The sequence below is a fragment of the Mytilus edulis genome, chromosome 7, assembly GCF_963676685.1.
Source record: "Mytilus edulis chromosome 7, xbMytEdul2.2, whole genome shotgun sequence".
Lineage (NCBI taxonomy): Eukaryota > Metazoa > Mollusca > Bivalvia > Mytilida > Mytilidae > Mytilus > Mytilus edulis.
The window spans coordinates 17,757,683-17,777,361 of NC_092350.1; the positions used below are offsets into that span (position 1 = coordinate 17,757,683).

The 19,679-nt window shown below is 32.8% G+C and overlaps 1 long non-coding RNA gene across 2 annotated transcripts; it reads left to right on the forward strand.

The window, feature by feature from the left end:
• Positions 1 to 11,377: 11,377 nt before the first annotated feature.
• LOC139480876 (uncharacterized) lies at positions 11,378 to 15,890 on the forward strand. 2 transcript variants are annotated; one of them, XR_011654526.1, is made up of 3 exons: positions 11,378 to 11,532; positions 13,566 to 13,764; positions 15,501 to 15,890. It is a non-coding gene; the product is annotated as an uncharacterized lncRNA (long non-coding RNA). The 2 variants fall into 2 exon arrangements; XR_011654525.1 differs by having other exon boundaries at positions 11,383 to 11,561.
• Positions 15,891 to 19,679: the final 3,789 nt, after the last annotated feature.

The window sequence follows — 19,679 nt, forward strand, 5'->3', positions numbered from 1 at the left end:
CAAATAAAAACCAGATAGATTGATTATGCAGTAAATTTTATTGAAAGAAAACATGTAAAAAGACCAAGAACATTACATGTGTATGAAAAAATATGAAAAATATTACCCCACTTTACAAATTTTCAGAGATTTTCACTTTAAAATATGTAATAAAGGTATAATTTTATCCAAGACATGTACCCATTTGTTAAAAAAAGTCATTTGAAATGAAGACTTAATTGCTTTTTATTATAAATAATGTTTCATTCAGTATCTATTTACCTCACATTGATTTATTATGTTAGGTTTAATATCTGACAGTCTAAGGGAGGTAATTAGTAAATATTTTGACAGCATCTATCAGCCTCTTTAAAATGACTCAGCATAGGACATAAAGTTCCAAATCTATCAACACATATGATTCAGAGATGTTGCAACCCCATCCTCTCTATTTTTAATTCTTATTGCACTCTTCTATTTCAAATGACCCATCATAAATTCCTTTCCATTTGATACACACAAGTTGAAAAAGTGATAGTCGTTTATAATTTAAAATGGTTTTTTCTCGTCGAAGTTTCTTAAGAAATCGTTCAAAGCAAAAAACAATGTTCCAGAAGGGACATAAACACTTTCCAATACACAAGGATTCTTACAAATCAAGTGGAAACTGTTCTTTTTCTTCTGATTTTAAACGTCCAAATTCACAGGAATACTTTGATGCTGTAAAAGTTCTGAGTGATAGCCAAACAGCAGACACTACACACCTGGTTCCTTCAAAAATGAGACCTGAAAAAGATAAGGAATGTGAAAATTTGGATGATTTTTCAGTTTCTGAAGATTCAGAGGAAAATGTAATTGTAACATTAAAAAAATTAACAAATCTAATCATTGGATTTATGCCGCATAATTGTTCGTTCCCTAATCCAGATGTGGTCATGTCGAAAAGGTTAGGTATTTGTGTTTCAGTAAAAGTAGTATGTACAAATTGTGGCTTTTCATCTGAACCTGTAAAACTTTATTCAACAATGAAGTCTCCTAGAGGCCCAGACAGTGGTGTCTTAAATAATGCATTGTTGATACCAGTGATGAAATCAAAAGTGGGTATTTCAGATATAATTACAATAATGTCTTGCCTGAATATTCAATGTTTAAGTCGGACTGTTATGCAACGAAAGGTCAACAAGATGTCGGATTTAATGGTTGACATTAATAAAAAAACAATGATCGAAAACCAAGAATATGTGAAAAAAGTCCTAGAATTAGCAGGACAAGACAATTCTTTTGATGCGGAGGTAGATTCTTCATTTAACAATCGCCCCCAAGCTGGGTTTGAAGCAGCATCGCAAACATTCTGTCCTTTTATAGAGCAAAATACAAGTAGGAAGCTACCTGTAAATATGATAGCAGCAAATACATTATGTCCAAAATTAAATTGTAACCATAACAATGACAAATGTAAAAAAAAACTACAGTACTGACGAGTCAATGGCTTCAACTGAAGGGAAATTTGTAAAACAACATTTAACTGAAATAAACAGTAAGAAAATTTTAAAGGTGCGTTCTGTTACCAGTGATGCTTCTGCTCAAATTGCAAAATCTGTAAATGATTATTCTAAAGCTAATAACATACCGATTCGCCACTATAAATGCCTTGTCCACAAGTTGAGAACATTACAAAAACATTTGAGAAATGTAAAACTAAGCAGCTCAATGCATGGATTTGACAAGGATATTTTTGTAAGAAAGTTGGCAAGTGGTATAAGGGCCAGGATAAGACTAGAGTTCACTCGGATTAAAAGGCTCTCTGCCAATGAGTGCAGTTTTATTGAGCGTGGCAGGAGAGCAGTTGAAAATGTTATTCCATGTTTTGCAAATGATCATAGAAACTGTAGAAGAGATTCTATTGTTTGCTCTGCTCATCTATCCATGTACAATACAAGCCACTTGCCATATGCCAGGCATTTGGAACTGAACCAGAATGACATAATTAAATTGAAATCAGTCTTAGCAAAAAACTTTTCCAACTCTGAGATACAGAAAATTTCCCGTCTTTCAACAACCAACAAGTGTGAAAGTTTACACAGTAAGGTATTTTCATTTGCACCAAAAAATACTATTTGGACAAGAAATTTTGAAGGTTTATGTCATTCTGCCGTCCATTCCTCATCTCTGGGAAATGGGAAATCCTGTATATTACTTGCAAGTGCCATAGGACTAAAATACAGAAAGACGGATCCATTTATTAAAAATATGAGACTGCGGGACAAAACGGGTGAATACCATACACTCAGAAAAACTACTCGTCAGTACAAGTTTATCAGATTCAAATATAGGCGAAACAAAGGAAACAGGAAGTTGATGGCAAACTCATTATTTAACTGTGCCAATGAAAACATAATTAACGAACATCAATACGCTAACAGGAGAGACTTTACCTGAAGTTACAATATACATTTTGCGTATCCATAGTGCAACAAACATTCTGCATTATTTTTGCAAATCTTGCGTCTGTTATTTACACTTTGTGGCTCTAAAGATAAATGGTCTTTCCTTACACATAGTTCATTGTGACAAATATGTGAAACATTGAATTTATGATCAATTGGTTTAAAATTGTCATTCATAAAGTAGCTGAGTCTATGAGCAAAAATTTTAATTTTTTTCCCTCTAAATCTGGTTTCATAAACGCCATAGCCTTTTTTCTGTTGCCCTGTCCAGATCAAACATCCACTAACATAGATAGTTTTTGTTTCAAAAACAGAGAAAAGCTTATTTTTTTCAATTTGTGTAAGGTTACATTTAAAAAAGTAAGACATTTGGGGTATTTACTGGTTTACACTATGAATACACAAAAAAATGCTGTTTTCAACTGAAAATATAAGCAGAGAAACATTGATACAGGGTAAATAATGTTTATCATGCATCTGTAACATTTTGTAATATCATATGCTTACTGAAAAGTCAACTGGAAGTAACATTTTTACAACAAACACTCTCTTTCAACTTGTGTGTAAAACTTGAAAATCAGTATCTGAATAGAGTTATCTTCCTTGAATTTCAAGGCATTTACAAAAAACATGAGTTCATCCCTGAAACTGTATTTTCTTACTGTTTTTGTGGTCGATTTAGGGTGAGAACACTTGAAATTATTTTTAAATGGTGAAAGTAACCTTGTGACTCTCATTTTAATTTCATCATGTATGTTAATGGTGGCAGAAACCAGTTTTTTTCACTAATTCACGTGCAAGTGTAGGCCAAATTTAAAAAAAATTCTGTAAATAAATCTGAAAGATATAGACATGCTTTGATAATTTTTTGGTGTTCAGAATTGATTAAAATTGATAGTGAAGTACTTCTGATCAATGTTTTTTACATGGTTTCCTTATCCCGCATTACCTACTTTTCCCAGTTAACGGACAAAATCCCATCAATTTTTTAATTTGGCACCCTATTCCAGACCTCAGTGCATCAAACCTGCTAATTACTGACAAGAAAATCATTCAAAAATATCTAATTTAATCACTTGCAACTCGAATAAACAACAGCTGAACCTATCCTTACCATCAAAATTTGGCACTTTCCAGTGTCCTTAAATAACCACCTGTTTTGACCAATGGAAAACAGGATAACAATGTATAGAAAGCCTTCAAACAGTATGTATATGGGACTCTAGATTTTTCATGTCAAACAAGGATAAAACCATGAAAGTTGCATATCAATGTAATCAGGAAAGGTATCATTGTGTAATGCAAACTTAGAATTTTAAATCTTTTTATTTATCACTGCTCAGTGAAGTGACAAAGATAGCCAAAGTTTTTTAATACTAATTTTCTGCGTGGGACAATGGCACAGAGGCTAAGAACTGGTACCTGCCACCTCAGCAAAAAAAGAATCACTGGTGACAGGGGAGTGTAACCGATGAATTGATCCTGAATCAGATAAGATTTTCCCGGTACGTCTAAACACCGCTCAGGAGGACCTCCTGGGTGCACACATGCAGGGCATACAAAGTGCACTCATGGCAGACCCTATATAGTCGCCGTCGTATCTGCACACATGATGGATGTATATATTCGTTATAGATCGTCATACACTTCTCATTTTAGAGTTAAATTTGCAAGCAACCTCTTAAGATTCTAAAATAATAATGCTACTAAAAATATATTATTTCCCCCAATTTTCGCAATTTTTTTCGCCATATAAAATATTTAGGCGACTGTGCTTTTAGTGAATATAAACGATGACGAGGCCTCACGAATAAATATAAATATGAAATATACTGGAACATCGATTAGCATAGATCGAGCAGCAGAGTAAACTTCCACATAAATCTCGAAGTTATTTACGCCGGATAATATAGACTGTGCTCCTGAATAAAGTTGTCAAATACATTAATTTGTGTTTTTTACTTCTACAAGAAATTTGATTCAAATGCTAATTACGCACCATTTGCTGAGCAGAGAATCATTCTAAGCCAGGAACCGTCTATACTAACTGATAACAGTAAGAATAGAAAGTCTCTGTAAAAAGGCAGTCAATACTAACAGAACTGTATTAACTTGATGATACATGTACATCAAGTTCCAGCACCTCACCAAGCACCCTTGCCTTGCATACTGAGATGGCAAACTGGTGTGTGTCAGTATTTTAATATAAAACTGCGTAGGTTCATATCGTTTGATTCAACGTTTGTTTGGTTATTTTTTAAGGATCGTTGTAAAATTATATCTAAATCTTTGTTAAAATACGATTTTAAATTGTTCAATTCTTTCTATTTCATAATTTTGTCAAAGTCTACTTTTTAAAGTTTTAAATTTTACAGAAAAAAATGAATATTCCAATTTGATTTGAAGAAAATCTTTTTTGAACTGTCATGACATGGTGTTGCAAGGCTGATTACAGGTAACTATAACATACAGTAATTTTCCATTACGACAGTGCGTGTATTCTCGGGTGTGTATAACGTATAGTTTTCTAGAGAACATCCTGTCTACGTGTAATACAGATTGATGACATTATACAACATTTCTTTGGTTAAATGTGATAAGGTATCTGTGTCCATTCCCTATTTCAACACCACTAATTTTTCGAAGAAAAAAAATCAAAAAAAAAATTATATGAAATTAAGAAGAAAAGTAGCAAATATAAACTTCATTAATTGCGCATTGAGTAAACATAATTCCAATATTGCATGAACAAATCCGTGAGAAAACGTATATATACATGTATGAATAAAGATGTGTTTTAAAAGACCTATTGGCATTATTTCACACTAGGACCTAAGATAACTAGAACTAAGCAATGGTTGATCCAGAAATTTTCATAAGTGGGGACTCATTGACTGCCTTAGAGGGGTCACGTCCAGTCATGCTTCCGTGATTCCCTATATAATCTACCATTTGTTTCCCAAGATTTAGGAGGGGGGCTGGTACACACATATATATATAAATATACCTCTGCGGCCATTTGAAAAGAAGGGGGTCTCAACCCAGGACAAAAGGGGGAGGGGGTGGTTCCAACCATATGTCCCCATTCAAATACATTGATCGTTCAAAAAAGGGGTGGTTCCAACCCCCGAAACCCTCCAGAGGCGGATTTAGAGGGGGGCAGGGGGCCCGGGCCCCCCCTTTTTGGGAAAAAATTTGGTTGCTTATATAGGGAATCACTGAAGCGTGACTGGAGCGGGCCCCCTCTTAGGTCAGTCAGTGGGCCCCCTCTTATGAAAATTTCTGGATCCGCCACTGCCCTCCCCCTGGATCCGCCACTGATACCTAGTATGCATATAATTAAGAACAGCTTTGAATATATGCATATAAAATAATGGTACGTTTAAAAACCGTTCAGGATCTCCTGGTTGCACACAGGACATTAAGTAACTTAGGACATGTATATATAATAGTAAGAGTTCAGGGTATACATTCGATAACTAACATATTTTATAATTTTGTAATTTTTGTTTTGATAAAATCAGAGACATATATACATGTATTGAGACATATATAATACATGTGTCTCTGAAAAAATCAAACCATCTTTAAAGAAGTTATTTCAGTTTGAATCGACTGTCTTTTGCATTAGAATTCCAAAACGTTAATGTTATTTACAAATGCCAAAACCTGCAAGAAAGAAACATTTATATTCGGTGATTTTTACACTAAACGTTTTCGTAATTTGTTTTAAAAATATTAAAAAGTACATGTACATCGTTTTTTCGAGATTTGTATAGTAACTGGTTTAATTAAGTCCCCTTGATGAAATTTAAATTGCGAGACGCTAATTAATAAACTATGATCTATCTATATATCGGCATGCGTCGTTATTTGGGATACGTCACGGATGACCGATGGTCATATTCAATACGATATACCAATCATCATTTGAATTTGGGCAATTGATCTTTAATAATTAGGACTAATTGGTGATGGCAGAGAATAAGTCGCTGGTGATGGTTAAAAACATATAGAAGTAAACTTTGCAAAAAAAATGGTTTCCTCGGAAAAAATTATGAAAATATATGAATATGCTAAATAATTTTTTTTCCCGAAATAATAATTAAAGACGTTTAGAAATAACAAATTTTCACAGTTGGGAAATTTTCAATTCAAGTTATTTCATTTTGAAAACGTTGAAAAATATAGATCTTATTATATGTTAAATGTGGGCCGCTTGGAGATCAACTTGTGAAACCCTGCATAATTAGGGTTTGTCTACTTTCGTCTTTTTATATTACAAACATTCTATAATCAAGGATTTGTACAAGGCCTTGTTATAATGAATATTATCGCCAATATCACCATAATTAAATAAAGAACAGATACAACATTCGCCTAAAGAGTTTGCCATCTAACAATTCAAAATGAAATGTTGAGTCGAAACTGAGGTACCAAATCTATAAAAAGAATCACTATTTTAGTCGAAATTAAACTGTATATAATATTCTTTTTTTCAAAACTCCTGAAATAATTTAACATTAACTATAGAGAGCTTACATATGCAAATCTGTTTAAAAGTATGTGAGCGTAAATAAAATTTGTTTATAACCCCCCCCCCCCCCCCCCTTTTTTTCCTTCTATTAAATTTAATTGTAAACGATTTTCGTTCTTAATTTGTGTTTGCTCATTAACTGGGGTTCATGCTGTCAAAAAAAAAATGTCTCCTTGTGTAAAAGTTATTGATAAGAAAAAATTGAAGCTTCCAGAAGAATAACGGTACGTCTAAACACCGCTTGAAGGACCTCCTGATTGCACTCATGACATACGAAGTGCACTCAGGACCCTTTATAGTCATCGCACACAGGATGATGCATATATTCTTTATACGCTTCTTATTTTAGAGTTAAATTTGGTAGAATTTGTAATTCTTAGAAAATAATAAGGGCACGTGTCACTGATTACACAACTACTGAGCCATGAATTATCCAATAAACAAAATTAATTGGATTATCTTTATTGTTGTTTTATACATTGTGTTGTTAGTACAGTGTGACCATGCGGGAAGTAATATTGTGACGTCTAGAATGAATATCACGATGTTTTAAGATTTTCGTCTTTTATTAAAATTTCGTTCCATAAATTTTTAAGTTTTATTCTTAATTTTATTATCATGTCCTGGACCAGTAATTAATTCTTTGCACGAGTTTGAAAAGGGAAATAATTATAAATGTTCATACTTTAAAAGAATTTATATTAATTAAAGTTTTGTATATGGAATCCGTTCTAAACGGTAAAAGCCGTACTTTTCAAACAATCAAACTCATATACATGTAGTTAGATGTTATTTCTCATTTTTATCGAACTTGTCCAGGAATTTTATTTTTGAGTTATACGAATATTTTAAGAAATCCGTTTTTATTAAGTTTTTTTTCTCTAATTAAAGTCGTTTTGTCCAGTTTCACAAGCCTGAAACGAATTTCAATGCAAAAATAAATTCTGAAAATGAACTTGTCTCCGTTTTCGTCTCCGTTTTTTGAAAATTATGATATTTTGGGTATAATTATTTCTAAAAAAATATGCAAGTTACATTGTAGTAGCGAGAAATTTTAAAAAGAAGATGTGGTATGATTGCTAATGAGACAACTATCCACAAAAGACCAAAATGACACAAACATTAACAAAGAAAGACTATTTCGAAGACAGTTTATTGACACGAAATCCGTTCAAACCACGACTAAGTCTTCGTGCACAGATTTTCGTTAAGGTTAAACTGAATATTGTACATAATTGTCTTCTCTTGTATAATGGTTTGTTGAGAATAAAGATATACAAATGTAATAAAATTTGATATTCAGTCAACATTGTGTTTGTTTAAAAACTTGATTTAGAGAGAGAGAGATAGAGAAAAGAATCACACTGAAAAACAAAAATCGAACTTGTTACAGAAAAAAAAACGCAACTATGAAATAATTTTCTTTATTCGTGAACTGCAAAACACAACAAATTAATTTACCCGTCATCATGAAAAATAAACTGAAAAAGCACATCGAATGAGATATATGTTTTATTTTTTCTATATGCAAATTCATGTTAAAGGTAAAACTGAACTAAACAATACAATTCCTAAAAAACAATAAAGATAATCCAATCAATTTTGTTGATTGGATAATTCATGGCTCAGTAGTTGTGTAATCAGTGACACGTGCCCTCATTATTTTATAAGAATTAACATATCTATCTAAGTTCGATTCAGGTGCGGATCCAGAGGGGGAGGGGGGTTCCGGGGGGGGGGGTTGGAACCCCCCTTTTTTGGTCGATCAATGCATTTGAATGGGAACATGTAGTTGAACCCCCCCCCCCCCCTTTTTGCCCTGGGTTAGGTCCCCCCCTTTTTAAAATGGCTGGATCCGCCCCTGCGATTTCAACTTCTACCAAAATTTAACTCTAAAATAAGAAGCGTATAACGAATATAAACATCCATCATGTGTGAAGATATGATTACGGTAATGGGTCCTGAGTGCACTTTGTATGTCCTGAGTGCACTTTGTATGTCCTGAGTGCACTTTGTATGTTCTGAGTGCACTCAGGAGGTCCTGAGCGGTTGTTGAGACGTACCCGAAGAATAAATCATTTCCTGAACCTAAAATACATTTATCTGTAATTAAAGAAAATTCGCTTAAAACATTCTCTCATATAATTAATTGTAAAATAATTAATTCAATGTCGGACTTTCTGTCTGTTTACTAATACTTTTCTTGTTCAGTTTAGTTTATACCCATAATAGATGAACGGAAATAAGTACTTTTTTTAGGAAAATTTACAATTAGATGAACGGAATTAAGTACTTTTTAGGAAAATTTACAACTCAAAATTTCAAAAACAAAATTCTACACTTTTTACCTGGATGTTTTTCTCTGTCTCGAAGCCGCAACCTTTGACCCCGTATCAAACGTAGCGACCAACACCTCACATGACGTATTCTCGATGTTGAGGTATTGACAATATACAATCACATTTATCAATATACAGCAAGTAAGTAATTTGGTGTTGAATGCCAGTAGATCAGAATTTGTTAATTGAACTTTACCTGTTTAAGGGGCACTAACTGCCAAATTCATGTTCTTCATCGATTTGGGCCCTTTGTTATTTATTTTATATATCAATGATTTACCACTTAATATAGAACATTCATTAATAGATTTATATGCAGATGATTCTACATTACATTGTAAAGGTAATAATTTACTTCAGTTAACTTCTAACCTTCAAAATGATATTCATGTAATTGAAAACTGGTGTGCGCAAAATTGTATGAAATTGAATGCCAAAAAGTGTAAATCAATGATTGTTGGTTCAAAACAAAGACTTTGTTCAACTGGAAACAGTTTAGATATCAATATTTCAAATGAACAAATAGAAAATGTAGATTGTGAAAAACTTCTTGGTTTATATATTGACAAAAACCTAAATTGGAATCAGCAGATAGATAAAATGTCATGTACTATATCAAACAGAATCAATTTATTACAAAAGATAAGAAAATATTTACCTATGCATATACGTATTATCTATTTTAATGCTTATATTCTGCCATTATTTGATTATTGTTGCAATATATGGGGAAGCTGTTGTGAAAGTGGAATAAATAAACTTAATAAGTTATTAAAGAAATCTGCTAGGGTTATAGTAGAAGCTGACATAATGACATCATCCAGTTTATTGTTTAATAGTTTACGCTGGTTAAATGTGGAAAAACGCATTCAATACCAAAAGGCAATACTTGTATTTAAATCATTAAATGGTATGGTTCCTAACTATTTACAAGAAAATTTTCATTTTACTGATAATCAAAATTATAACTTACGTTCAGCTGATGAAAAAGTATTAAATCTTCCAAAACCAAAAACCAATTTTTTAAAGAAAACATTTACATATTCAGGTTCTCAAATATGGAACAGTTTACCAAATGAAATAAAAATGAGTAATACACTTGTATCTTTTAAAACAAAATGTTACAAATTTTTCATCAATTGTGCAAATTAATATGCTTTTTCATTATTATTTAAATACAATTGTATATTGTGTATAATATAACTTTATAATACTCTATGTACTTATAAATATGTTATTATTATTTTGAGGACTCTCAGGAAGATTAGTTTTAACTAATGGGATCATCCTCTTGAAATAAAGATTATTTATTTATTTATTTATTTATTTATTTATTTAATAAAATTCACATAACGTGTATATAGTGTTGAATTGTTTATTAAAATGTTGCGCACAATCTTGGCTGATATGCATAAAACCATTATATTTCATGACACTGCATGAAAAGGAAATTGACTTATCGCATAATACCAGAACCAGAGACATATATATTGTATCTAATATCTCTGCCAGAACTAAAAAATAAACTACAGTAAGTCCACATACACATAAGAGGGTATGGATGTGAATTAACAGAATAGAGAACAAAGGACAAAGAAAAAAAAAGGAATAAAGAATAGTGAAAGAAAGAGAATAATGGAAAAAAGTGTAAGTTATTAAAAATATAACTAAAACAAGAATGTGTCCCCAGTACACGGATGCCCCACTCGCACTATCATTTTCTATGTTCAGTGGACCGTGAAATTGGGGTAAGAACTCTAATTTGACATTAAAATTAGAAATATCATACCATAAGGAACATATATACTAAGTTTCAGGTTGATTGGCAATCAACCTGAAACTTAGTATATATGTTCCTTATGGTATGATATTTCTAATTTTAATGTCAAATTAATTTGGACTTCAACTTCATCAAAAACTACCTCGACCAAAAACTTTAACCTGAAACAGGACGAACGAACGGACGAACGAACGGAGGCACAGACCAGAAAACATAATGCCCCTCTACTATCGTAGGTGGGGCATAAAAAGAAGACAGAAAAAAAGATACCCCTCCGAGACGAGCCTTACATGCACTGTTATTACCCAAGGTTAATTTTACGGCGGCTCATTTTATTTTGGCTTAGAAATAAACATTATTGACAAGTTTCCTTCCCCTGCATTCTCGATCCCACATGTAAATAGCACGGTGATTTCAAAAAGACATTGATACATCATTACAACTCTTGCCGTCAGTATTTGAATATATTGATTAAGAAGGTATAGAAGATTAATGCACGCACACTATTATCCACCACTGGCCTAAATAGTTAGTCCGCAAACAACGAGGGTCATAAAAACCCAGCACTTTGAACACAGCCACCGGCATGGTGTGAATCTGAAAGCTTCCCACTATCCATTTCTACCCATAGAAAACTTTTGCCTTTCATTTATCAAAAATGAAATATGTTGATATTATAATAATGGTATATAAGAATTATTGGGGAATTCAAACCATTCCTATTGTAAGTGATAAAACTAAATTTATATCAGGGTGATTGAAATGAGGAAAAAAAGGGGGAATCAGGAGTTCAGGGCCCCCTGTTTGGGAAAAGAATTGGTTGATTATATATGGAATCACTGAGTCATGGCAGGAGCAGGCCCCTCTTAGGCAGTCGGTGGGCCCCACTTATGAAAAATTCTGGATCCACCACTGTGGTCATGGTGGTCTTCAGTTCAGTTGTATTATCTTTTAAAAAAAAAATTACACCTGTATAGTGTATATTCTTTAGTGTAAATCAAGGGAAAATACTGTGAACTATCTGTGCATTGGGGCTTATTAAAAGGTATTTCGGGGGGAAGAAAGAAGGGAGGGTGAGTCCATGGGAGGTAATCTCCACCCCTTTCAATTTGAGAATATGCTATTATCTTGTAAACGGTCCAGATCCCCATCCCTAAACCATATATATTCTGAATGGGACGATAAAACAAATCAAATGAAATTAAAAGGAGGTCTTTGGGGGTTACCCCACTCTATTCAATTTGAGAATGTGCTATTATCTTGTGAACGATCCAGATCCCCACCCCTAAACCATATATATTCTTGTCGGGGACAATAAAATTAATAATGAAATAAAATAAAAGTGAAGTCCCACCCCCTCTAGTTTGAAAACTTGTAAACGGTCAAGATCCCCACCCCTAAACCATATTTATATATTCTTGTATAGAACAATAAAACAAATCAAAGGAAATATAGGGAGAGTCCATGGGGTTCACCCCCACCCCAACATGTTTGAGAAACTTTTAAATGGTTGAGATCCCCTGTCATCCAGTGGTTAGGTGAAAAAATTTCAGGATCCCTGATCCCCACCGTCAAACCATATATATTCTTGTATGAGACAATAAAACAAATCAAATGAATATAGGATCATCCCCTTTGTCTTGGGTTGGGAACCCCTCTTTTTAAAATGGCTGGATCCGCCCCGGCATACCATCTAGCTAGCTATAAAGGCTTTAAAAATATGAAATCAAACAAGGAAATTAACAGTGTAGGCAACTGTTTTGAATTTAAAAAAAAGTCTTTTACATATATATAACAACGTTAAATTTTTTGTGCATTTATTTTTGCTTATCGTATTTTCAATAAAAGACAAAATTGCATAATTGAATATTGTAATTTAAGAAAAATCAGCATACATGATATAAAATGGGAAGTGGAAACTGGGAATTTGACAAAGAGACAACAACCCAATCAAAGAGCAGACAACGGCCGAAGGTCACCTATGGGTCTTCAATGCAGTGAGAAAAATTCGGCACTGGTCTTCAGCTCATAAATATGTATCAGAAATGAAAACGAGATACAGCTTTCAGTTGTATTAATAAAAACCTCACAATAAGTTCTGAATATCAGAATATACAGTATTGCAAGATTCTCTCAAAATGTACACATAGAGCTGAAAAACTGTCAGTGACTGTAAAATTAATCATGCTTACATTAAAGTCCATGGAGTCCATCTTAATATGCATACTCTCGTACAAAGGAATATAAGTATGCAATAGACATCAAGTTTTCAAAAATAAGAGTATCTATGTCATTAATTTACGACAAGATCTTAATCAAGTAATAATTTCGGTTTGTTTAAATATTTCGGAGGTTAGTATGACCTCCTCTTTGGTGATGATGTTTTCGTTTTAAAGTTGGGAAAATTGTTTGTACATGTACCAACAAAAATAAAAACACAAATTCAATCTAGAATTATGTTTTTATCATTTTTTTATGTTTAGGTTGTCAGCAAGATGAAAAGGACAAGTATGCAGTTCAAAATTCAAAATGTGGATAAGTTGAGGTTCTAGGTCTTACCTTTGCAGATTTTCATATTTTGCATGAATGAATTCAAAGGTTATATGATGGACAGCAGAGAAAGAAAAAAAGAACTTTTCAATTATCCTGCTCCTGGATAAATGTAAAACATCTTGTTTTTCGGTAAGTTTTATGCTATGTTTTGATAGTGTTAGTGCATTCATCTTTCCAGTCTTTCCTCTAAATTGTAAGTTTTTGGTGAGTGTTCACCATGAATTTCAGTAAGTAACTTGTGGATTTACATGTATATACTCAAAATTTAGTACTAATATTAATGGGATTTTAGCATGACATCCTGCCAAATGCTTGTTAATCATGTTTATGTTCCAGAACAAACAAGTATTTGGACTGTACGCATACAGTCTGCCCAATTTTAAGAAGTTGGTCAAGTTTATTACAAACAAATGTACAGTACAGATCAACATAACTGAAATCTTTAATAGATTAATACAAAAAGTTTAATTGCAGTTAAAATAAAAACACAGGTTTGGTTGAGCTGGTACCAGACAGTACAATAAAATTGAGAATGGAAATGGGGAATGTGTCAAAGAGACAACAACCCGACCAAATAAAAAACAACAGCAGAGGGTCACCAACAGGTCTTCAATGTAGCGAGAAATTCCCGCACCCGGAAGCGTCCTTCAGCTGGCCCCTAAACAAATATATACTAGTCCAGTGATAATGAACGCCATACTAATTTCCAAATTGTACACAAGAAACTAAAATTAAAATAATACAAGACTAACAAAGGCCAGAGGCTCCTGACTTGGGACAGGCGCAAAAATGCGGCGGGGTTAAACATGTTTGTGAGATCTCAACCCTCCCCCTATACCTCTAACGTAGTAAAGTATACTTAAATGGTCTGACTGTACACATATGGTGGGACTGTAAGTTCTGGACCATAAAAGTAAGATCCGAATACTGATATGGTCTGGAACATTTATACATGTCTTAAAATTAATATCAAACACATTGGTGTTTTTGAACTTGGTAATAAGTTATGTGATAGAACTATAATGTTTTGGGATATCAAAATCAAAAATATCCCATTTTTACTTTTAATAAAGAAGAAGATTATTGATGTATGTTTAAATGTATATTAAAATGAGACAGCAAGCCAACAACACAAAAAAAAAGGATAAAACATACATATTTTGTTTGTATCAATGTTATAATTTCCAATATGTTCAAGGTATTTTTTCATTGAAATAAAACACAAATTGAAATCTGTCTGAACTTCAAAAGCTTAAAGAAATATTGTTTCTGTTGTCTGCATTTTGTATAATATATTGCAAATTCTTGTGAATAATGGAATGTTATTATAGTTGTCTAAAGTTTTAACTTTTAACATTGATCTTTATACTGTAAAATAAATTATTGCGTGCATTTATTATTGCGATTCTGTCATTTTAGACTTAAATGCGATTTTAAATTTTACGATTTTGAAAAATCCTGTTTAATCCATATAAAATATTTCATAATACGAGTTTAAATTATTGCGTTTACAACTCCGTTGCATTTTTCGCAATAAAAAAAAACTTGCATTAATTCCGAATTTACAGTATATATATATATTTTGTATATAACTTGGGAAAATACCCAAATTTTATAAAGAAGAATAAATTAATTGATTGTTATATGGTATTAGAATAGGAAGATGTGGTATATTGCTAATTTGACAACCCTCCATCAGAGACCAAAGGATGTAGGCCGTTAGCAACTGATGACACTGGACAACCTTTAACAATCAGTAAAATCCATACCGCATAGCTATTTTTATTGAAAATCATATTATTGCTACATGTATGAAAACAATTTTGTATAATCCATTACTTTAGATTTTATTGGTTCTTTTTCAGAAGGATTGAAATTCACCACCTAAAATAAATGGAGAAAACATAGAAACAAGACCAGAATAAATTCAAAGAAAAAAGTTGGATCAGTTATTATTTTCATCACTCAGTCAATGATTTGAAGTTCTTTTAAATTCAAAAAAATATTGAAACCACAATAATGTCAAAGTTCTGTGCTGAATGTCCAAAAAGTGGACTATACCATCAAACAATGCTGGATGATAAGAAACTATTAATGTTTTGTGTTGAGGGATATTGTGAAAAAAATAGATTTACTTAAATAGCTACTAGTATGTTAAGCCTAACAATAGAGTTTTTATTGATTTCAAATGGCAAATAATTGTGTTTCAAGAAAGTATTCTATAATTCATGAATAAACATATATTGATACTTACATTATCTGCTTTGTTGTTTAAAAGTTTAGTTTTGAACAGTTAAAGAACAATATGCTAAATTAACATTTCCCAAGAAAAAAAGATATTCAATTAAAAAGATTCATCTTATAATAATTTACTACCAAATAGAATACATTGTAACATACACATTACTGTTTATTTATATCTATATATTTACAATTAGAATCCCATAGGATTTTAATTTGTCCCATGGGATATTAAAAATCCCATGGGATAATAAAAATCCCATGGGATTTTTTTTGTCCCATGGGACAACAAATATCCCATGGGACTACAATAATCCCATGGGACAAAAAAAAATCCCATGGGATTTAACCAAAATCCCATGGGATAATGGTAAATCCCATGGGATTTTGCCCTGTCCCATGGGATATTGAAAATCCCATGTTTTTATAATTCAAATTGCAAAATAAATATGAAAGTAACTGTAGAAAACCAATGAAATTATTGAATCCCATGTAATTCTGCACATTTTGGTTATATACATGATATTGTAGCTCTTGTTTGAGGCGGCGGCGGATTTGCAAATGAGTGTTTTGCAAATTAAAAGTGTCCAGTGTTTAATGATTGATCTAAAAAAAATCATACTTTATTTTTTTTATATATATCGTAGCTAGTGCTCCTTTAAAGTCATAAGAAACCTCAAATTAAAAAAAAAAAATATGCATATGTTTTTTATAACTAAATGGATAGTTTTCATTCTACAACTTATGTACATATACTTTTTTCTGAGGAAAGTTCTTTAATTTGTCCGAATTTAGAAGAAGTTTACTTATTTTTAATTGCTTGCTTCCAGGAAGCAATTCGCCGACATATTTTCCGTATGCATATATAGTGACCTGAGCGTGACCCTCCTCGTAAAAATCCAGTGATCGCAATTCATTTTTTGTACGCATGGATCTGTTGTTAAACACGTCGTGCTCAATACCCATGCTTTTTGTTATTTGTTTACTATAAGGTGACAATCGGTAAACTTCGGCTTAAAAAAAAGCATTTAATGAGTAGCCATATTTGTTAAATCATAACAGACAGTGAGAAAAAAAATTACGATTAAACGATATATTTGCGTAAAAAATGATAAAATCGTGCACAGAGGACTAAGTTTATGGTATATACATGCATTGGTTCAAGAATTGGATAAACAATATTTTTCACCACTCACTCGTTTCATATGACTTTAAACCAAATGTAAACATGTTTACTGTACACGCCGTTTGGTGTGAACACGGCCTATGTTTATTTAAACAGTGTTTTTTTTCTGCATTTATCTTTATGTAAACAGACAACACAAACGAAATTATACCGGAATAAGCGGGATGGTGGAAAGTGAGCGGGTTCATCGACCTAGTTTTATATACAAAAATAGATAAAAAAAAAAAGACGTTTATTTCTTAGCATTTCGTTTACTAGAAAATTACCATTTTCGTCCGAAGAAAGCATGTTCATTTCAGGAATATGACAGATGTTACGTTGGTTGGTATAGTCGGGCGTTTGATTTTGACAGATTTTATGGGCTTCCCTCATTTTTTAATTTACATGAAGTTAGAAATTTTTGTTAATACTTTTATCCTTAAATATTTTGATATATATCACATTACCAATGATGCGTAGAAATCTTACTTTCGCTGTGTATACAGAAGTGGCTCTTGTAGTTTACCAACCTGCAGTTTTAGTAGAAAGCAGTGAAGATCCACGATCTGTATTGTATTTTACTACTGTTGTGAACTAAACATGAAACTGGATACATTTGAGTTTTCTTTTACCGTGTGATTATAAAAAAATGCTACGTTGAAAATATATTCATATCTGCTGCTCCAGTCACACTGTCACGTTTCAAGAGTTATGTGTTACTACGTTTTAAAAGCGTAGCGAAACGGGAGTATACGTAACGTAGCGGAAATTGAAATGAAGTATAAAAACCTAGTTTTAAATACGTATCAAAGCTTAGCGGAATGTAACAAATCGTGCTTAATACGTATTGAAACTTATCAATGCGTGGTGGAAACGTAGGTCTTAAAGTACCTATACGTAGCAAAATGTGGTTAGAACGTAGCACAAACCTAGTAAAACCTAATTTTCAAAATAACGGGACATTTTTTTTTATTCAAAACGTAGTTGAAACGTAGAATTTTAAAACGTAGTAAAACGTGACAGTGTGACTGGGGCTTTATTATAACGTACGTATACTTTTTTTCGTAACACTCATATGTCCAAAGGTCGAAAACGTCTCGGTGTGTGATACTTCTTCGCGAATCGCGATGCAAATACATGTATGTGTTAGGGCAAATATGGGACAACGCGGACGCAAAACAAACGAGTCTAGGTAAGGAGAAAATTTCCTTATTGACTGTTATCTTGTAACACTTTAAAAATTCCTGCGCAGCGTGCATGTCGGTCTATTACAAAGCAGGGTCCGTACTGTGACCTATAGTTGTTAATGTCTGTGTCATTTTAGTCTTTTGTGGATAGTTGTCTCATTAACAATCATACCACATCTTCTTTTTTATATTCATATTCGTATGGTATTCTGTTCTAGTCCTGAATTATGTATTGCACCTCCCTTCATTCTTATCGTCGTTGTCATCGTAATTTTCATCGCCATCGTCATCATCATCGTCTTCCTTATCCACTGTGCTTAAACGGCTGTGGGTAACTTACCCACAGCCCAAGATGGAGCCGCCTTGCGTCGGTTAGATACTTTTCTTCTATAGAATACCAATACCACGAATGCATCAATTAAGCAATTGAATTTAAAAGTTGTATTAATCGTTTAGGGAAACCCCTAAACTGGAAAGGTGATTAAATTCTACAAAATAAACGATCACAGCACGATTTTAAAAAACACTTAGGCTGTCCGTAACTTCAAAACAACTTGTCCGCAACTTTTTTCATCATACCAATAGAGATGTCCGTAACTTTCAAAGAATCGACATACGCGGATGTAATGTTTAAACTGATGATAGAGATTGCATCGAATACATATTCACAAAACGAAGTAGATGTCTAGTATGATATAATTCATTGTATCGATGGAAGACAAAATTGGGAAAAATATGAAAAAAATCACGATAAATCCGCAAAACTCGGGTCTCATTTTGTATAACGTCGGGGTACCCGAATCGCCTAGTTCGGAGGGTTGTTTCCGATCATAGCAGATAAACTGTTGAAACATCATTGTTCGTTTTTATTTTTGAACAAGTAGACTACACAAGTATTTTTTACACATACATGTAGCATGTATACACTAACTGATTATCTGCCAGCAACGACAAGGGTAGCGTGAATCCGGGATTTTGAAGGGGAACCCAAATTGCCCAGGCATGCAATGGATATACTATACGAGACTTAAGTGCACAAACTTTCCCCGTCTTTTTGAAAAAGCCAAAAACACTTTTCTCTCATCCCCACAAAAACAAATCCCATCAGCATTGACAGTAAAATAAAAGGGGTGTCAATCTGGACACACTGGGACGTTGCGCACGGTGATATTGCGGCACCCTGGCCAAGCTTTACAGTAAATGGGAAAACTTTAAAAAAGGACATTTTGTATAAATAAATAAACCTAGTTTTACAGCTAGCTGCATATTTCATTTGTATGCAAGTTGCATTAAATCTCATTAAACTGAATAAAACTAAAAGACACAATAGGTAAAAGTCAGTGACAATAAAAGGAAAAGAGCAGTCAACATAGTGTAACAATTCGACATAGTATATAAAAATATAAATAACTACGTAGGACAAAAGAGTAATTTAATAGTCTAACAACCCC